Genomic DNA, 6,688 nt, shown 5'->3' on the forward strand with positions numbered 1-6,688 from the left:
TCCATCTAGTCAGAGCTGTGGTTTTTCCAGTAGTCATGTGTGAAAGTGAGAGTTGGACACTAAAGAAAGCTGAGCACCAAAGAATTGATGCTTTTGAACTGTGGTGTTGCAGAAGACTCCTGAGAATCCCTTGGACTGCAAAGAGATCAAACCAGTCAATCCTAAAGGAAATCAGTTCTGAATATTCATTGGAAGAACTGATGCTGAAGCCGAAACTCCAATATTTGGCCACCTGATGCGAACAGCTGACTCCTTGGAAAAGACCCTGGTGCTGGGAAAGACTGAAGACAGGAGGAGAAGGGGACGATAAAGGATGAGATGGTTGGATGGCATCACCGACTCAATGGACATGAATTTGAGGAAACTCTGGGAGATGGCGATGGACAGGGAAGTCTGGTAGTCCATGGGGTCACAGAGTTGGATACGACTGAGCAACTGAACTGATTGGTAATTTAGACATAAGGATAGGTGTTTGTTCCATGTGACTTTTTAGAACTTTTAAATACCATAAAACTGACTATATCAGGGAAAATATTAGTATTAAATTTTTCTAATCAGAGGAGGGGGATAGATTCACTTTTTAAAGAATAGTTCAATCTTGAACAATGAGGGTTTGAACTTCTGGGGCCCACTTTTATTTGTTTTTTTCCCACTAAATGCATACTATAGCACTACATGATCCCCATTCGGTAAAATGCATGAATGTTGAACCTAGGATTAGTAGGGTTGACGGTAGAGTTATTCTTGGGTTTTCAGGGGAGGATCAGCTCCCCTATCCGCTGAATTGTTCAAAGATCAACTGTAGTTCACATTATCGAGCACCCAAAAAATTACTTATAGAGTGGTGTCATGAACCTGTAAGCATAGTGGCAGGAAAATTAATCCTATAACTCACCTCCATCCTCAGGCAAGTTTAAATAACAGAAAGCATGTGAGGCATAGTTTGCGTCTTTCCTAAACTCTTGCTTACTTTTTGTTCTCTATTCATTTGTTTATTCAAGCAATTTAACATAAAAACTTAAGTGTGACTTCATTGTGCCAAATGTTGCTCTAGGAGCTGGGGATACAGAGCTGAAGAAGGCTTACACACTTTGCTTTAAAGGAGTTAACCAGTTATATCAATAGAGGTATGAGGTTTAACAAAGCATGAATTGGCGGTTGTGAACGGAAAAGTAGTTAAAAGGTGTGAGAAGGGAGAATTTTCTTGATTTCCAAAACAGCTAAAGAAGGTGGATTCTGATTAAACATCAGGAACTGGATGGCAATCCTACCCAAGATTTTTTTTTAAAGAAAAATATATATGATGCCTTTAAGGGTACACATTTTATAGGAATTTAACTTTATCTCTGGTGATATATATTTTTAAGAGATCATTGAAGAAATAATTTGTGAGCATCCTAGAGAAGGGAAGTGGTGAACATCTGAGCCAAGAACAAGTCATGTGAGATCAGGTTCATTTCTTTGGTATTAATAGATTAGAGAACCATGGTTGATTTGGGGTTGAGTGGGTGGTAGGGAAGCAAAAATAATAGATGTGGATTCACAGAAATGTTTGTTTTAGAAACAATATGTATTGCATGTCTGCCTAGAACAGACAGTTGCATCTACATTTTTATATTTGATTACCATAATAAGCCTGTTAAGGAAATACTGTCATCTGAAAAAATAAACAGAAAACTCAGGCCCTCCAAGCTTGACACTGAAGGAGTCTCAGTAAAAGAAAATCTTGGTGGAGCTGGTTTGCCCACCCATTAGGCTTCCAACTCTGATCCTAGGGATTCACCTCCTTTTATGGAGATAAATACTCTTGCAGACTTTTTCTTACATTGGTAGACTGGCTCAATTTTAACAGAAGACTTTCCCTCTAGTACTTTGCAGCAAAGCTAAAAAAGGGCTGGAAGCCATAAACAAGATTTTGGGAACCACAGGAGAAAACAAAATGGAAATAAACACAGAAAGGACCTGAAACTAAATAACATGATTTACAAAATAAAGTTTATTATTTACAAAATAAAGTTTATTTGTCTTGAATTTACAACCCACTGTAGAGATTATGATTTTCTCTCACTACTAGATTACTTGTTTTGAATGACGGTTTTCAGCACACGGTTATATATTTTCAAGTTTTTTTGTTTCCAGACACACTTTAAAGCTACAAAGTGCTTTAACCTATCTTCTAGAACCTTATCTTCTTTTTTTATATAATTTAAAAGATTATTTATTTTTGGCTGTGCTGAGTCTTCGCTGCTTTGTGAGGGCTTTCTTTAGTTGTGGTGAGTGGGGGCTACTTGAGTCGCACTGTGTGGCTTCTCAGTGTGGTGGCTTCTCTTGTTGTGAAGCACAGGCTCCAGGTGTACAGTCTTCCGTAGTTGCAGAATGAAGGCTCAGAAGTTGCAGCTGGCTGGCTCTAGAGCCCAGGCTCAGTTATGGTGCATAGGATTAGTTGCTCTGCAGCATATGGAATCTTCCTGGACCAGAGATCAAACTCTTTGGTGGGCAGATTCTTATCCACTGCATCCACAGGGAAGTCCTAGAACCTTATCTTCTACTAGTCCTCAATGTGAGTTCCTTGTTTCACTCCCTTTCCTATTCAAAGACTTCAGAATATGTCACTTGTTTTGCCTCTATGCTCAAACCATTCAACATCCATTCCAGCTACTCGAACTGTTTTTTTTTTTTCTTCAGGACTTTGTGGTTTCAAGGACCAAAAATTCAATTAAATTAGCTCAAGTAAAAGGTTTTCTTAGAGTAATATGATATGTGATTTCTCAGAAATAGTAATCAAAGTACTCGAGCCTTATATCAGTTGTGAATATTTGAGACTTAAGCAATAATTTTCCCTTACATCAGAAAATATCTGGAGGTAGCCAAGTTGCTGGTTGTTTTAGTAGCTCAGGATTAAAAAGACCAGGGTTTCTCTTCTTCACCTTTCTCTCATGATCACAAGGTGGCTGCTGTAACTCAAATACTGTTCAAGGAATGCAGAAAGAAGAGGGAAGGAAAACCAGTGCTTTCCTTTGGTCAGGAAAGTAAACATTTTCACAGAAATCTTCCAGTAGACCTCTGCTTACATTACATTTACAATAACTCTGGCACATAGCTGCTCATAAAGGAAATGAAATGACGAGCCACATATTGGAAGGAAAAATTTACAACACAAAGAACTGCTATCAAGAATATACAAAGAACTTCTACAGTTTGATAAAAATAAAAACAATCTAATAGAAAAATAGGCAAAAAAGTGATTAGGTAATTGACAGAAGAGGAAATATTTTTGGTAAACAAATTTAGGAAAAGGTGCCCAACCATATTAGTGATCATGAAGATGTAAACTAAGACAAGACACTGCATCTATTAAATTACCAAAAATTAAGAACTCTCAAAATTTTAAGTGTTGATGTAAATATGGAGTCATATCTACCACTGGTGAGGGGTAGGTAAGATGGTGTAATGCTTAGTAATACAATTTGGGATTTTCTAGTCAAGTTGGATGCTTGTGCTGCTGCTGCCAAGTCGCTTCAGTCGTGTTCGACTCTGTGCGACCCCATAGACAGCAGCCCACCAGGCTCCCCCGTCCCTGGGATTCTCCAGGCAAGAACACTGGAGTAGGTTGCCATTTCCCTCTCCAATGCATGAAAGTGAAAAGTGAAAGTGAAGTCGCTCAGTTGTGTCTGACTCTTTTCGTGACCCCAAGGACTGCAGCCTATCAGGCTCCTCCATCCATGGGATTTTCCAGGCAAGAGTACTGGAGTGGGGTGCCATTGCCTTCTCCGAGGATGCTTGTATACCCCATGAAAGTAGTTCCACAGCTTTCCACACAGGAGACATGTAGGTGAACGTTCACAGCAGCATTATTTGTAATAGCAAGGATGGCAATAACCCAGGTGGCCACTGTCAAAAGAATGAATAAAATGGTACATTTATATAATATACCTGCAATGATTGCAGCAACATCAATGGGTATAAGAAATGAATGAAAAAAATCAAGAGCAAAAGACTACATATATGGCATATGTTTTTAAAAGATAAAATATAAGATAGCTAAACAATGCATATTTTCAGTGACATGTACACGTCGCCATGTGTTTTTCCACATGGAAAAAACAAAGAAAGAACAAGATAAACACAAAATTCAGGATAGTGGTTACCTCCCCTGAAGTAGAGTACAACAAAGGGATTGAACACATAGATAGATTCAGTGATACCACAATGCTCTAGGCATTGAGTAGTGGATTCCCAGTCATCCACTTATGTTTTAAAACTTACTTAATCTATGTATCAAACATTACATAATAAAAAATTTTAATAACAAATAGTTTTGACAATACAAAAAAAGATTACAGCAGATTGTAAAGCTTTTTGGATGGGCGAGACACATGTACTAGGGAACCAGACATTTACATTTTTTATTGTTTTAGTTTCACAAAGCTTCTTGAGTAATAATAAAAACTACATTTGATTCAGTCCGAGTGGGGAGAAAAGACATAATTACATACAAATACTCTAAGGGAATTTATTCATTAAATTTTGCAAGGTGAATATCATTCACTTTGTAGAAACTTTATAAAATAAAAGAAAGCAAGTACTGTTGGAACAGATAGGAGACTTACCAATAACATTATGTTAAAGAATAGCTCAAGGAAAGGAGTGGGGACAGAAGTGAGAATACAACAAATATTGAAAGAGAAATTGAAATGGATGGTGCAGATTACAGTCTCCTTTTTAAAATGCTTAGTAATACAAGAAGACAGGAAATTATTTTCTCATTTCTTCAGAGATTCTTCAGGACTATTCTTCTCAAGTGCACTCTACTTTGCTTTTATATTTGATGCCTATATTACACAGAGAAAAATACAGATTCCAGGACAAATTTTTGTTAAGAAAATCTGTAAGGTTTCATGTCCAATCCACGGACACATTAGAACCTACCCCAAGGGGGTGTTAATGATGTCACTATACAATAATTGTCTCCTTTTTGTTATTTTCACTATCATTTCAAGGTTATTTAACTCATTCTCAATTCCAGTGATCACACTAGAAACTAATCATGAAAATAAACCAAAACAAACCACACTCCTTCCAAAAACTAACAAAACCTCCCACTTCCCCAAACAAAATGACATTTCTTAATCATTCTTTCAACTGAGGACTTACTGCTTATATGCACATAGTGTACATCCCTTTTAAAATCACAGAGCACGACAATGCATTTTAGTGGACTTTGTTGATTTTTTTTTTTTTTTTTTTGCCACACTCAGCAACTTGTGGGATCTAAGTTCCCCAACCAGGGATTAAACCCAGACCCTGGTCAGTGAGTGTGGAGTCCTAATCACTGGACCGCCAGGAAATTAATTCCCTGTTGATTTATTTTTAAAGCTATTATTTGTAACTCCTCTAAAAGGCAAAACATACTGTCTTCTTCATTATCTTCTCACCTAAGAAAATGGCTGTTGATGTGGGAGAGAGACAGGAAAGAGCAATGTAACTATCACCCTTCTATGAAGTGTTTCCAGGGCTCCCAGGTGTAATCCCCACCCCTTTTGTGTGCCACCTGTACACTTCTGTGGAGAAAGTCCAAACCAGTTAAGAACAGTTTTCAATTTGTCTAACGTCTTTGATGAAGATAAGATATGAATGTGGAGGAAAGTTACCAATGGTTAACATCGATAGAGGGTTTAATCTTTTGGAAAACACTTTCATATTTATTTTTTTCCAGGCTTCATTTCTTCTTGACTAGAGCACACAGCAGGGATTATTAACATCCTGATGTTACGGGTTACTTTGCTAGGGTCCTACGGGAATGAGGGGTGAGTGAAATAAACTCATTCTGGTACTTGTTAAAATGGTGAGGTACAGTCGATTTAAAACTATTTCAATAGGGGATCATAACTTGCAGCAGGAGAAATTGTCTTCAACCTCGAATACAGCAAAGACACCCGGAAATTTATTATAGCCCACAAACAAGAAGAGTGAGGGGGTTAGTGGATGAGAAATTAAGATAAAACATTAAGGATAGGGGGATGCTTGCTTAAAGGCAGGTCCGAGGACTTTTATACTAACGGACTTTATATAGAAACGAATCTGATCGCATAGACAAGGTAACCAGATACTAAAGGTGCAAGGATGACTTAGCAGAATTCACACTAATACGGCCAGATTCGAAGGCCTCAATGGAGGCCTAGGCGAGTAGAGGGCTGGGAGGAGCCTGACTAAAGTTCGGACAAGGAGAGAGAGACTGTCACTGACAACTCCGTTTCTCTTTATTACCCAATCCCCATGGATGAGGAGAGCTGGCAGGCAACCGGGGTTGGGGTGGGTCCAGTTCTTTCTCCGAAGCAGCAATGACCGGTGGCCAGAGATCAGAAAGCCAGGTTCGGCAACACCAGCAGGATGCGTGTCTGAGCGACGGCCCTCGCACCGCACGGGAGGTGCCCACACGCTCCGCCCGTCCGCCGCGCGTCCCACTTGAGGGGCGGGCTCCGCAGGTCGGGACCGGAGGCGCCGATTGGCTGACGTGCCCGAGCCGGGGTTTCCCGGCCCCGCCCCGTCGCCCCTCACTGGCCGCCCCACCGCCGCCGTCGCGCTCCCTCAGCCCGCGAGGCCGCGCGCAGGCAGGTCCCGCGCAGCCCCGCGGGAGGGGCCTACCGGTCCCCATCCTTAAAGCACGAGTCCAGACGCTCCGCCTGTT

Source organism: Ovis aries, chromosome 16 (genome assembly GCF_016772045.2).
Source record: "Ovis aries strain OAR_USU_Benz2616 breed Rambouillet chromosome 16, ARS-UI_Ramb_v3.0, whole genome shotgun sequence".
NCBI lineage: Eukaryota > Metazoa > Chordata > Mammalia > Artiodactyla > Bovidae > Ovis > Ovis aries.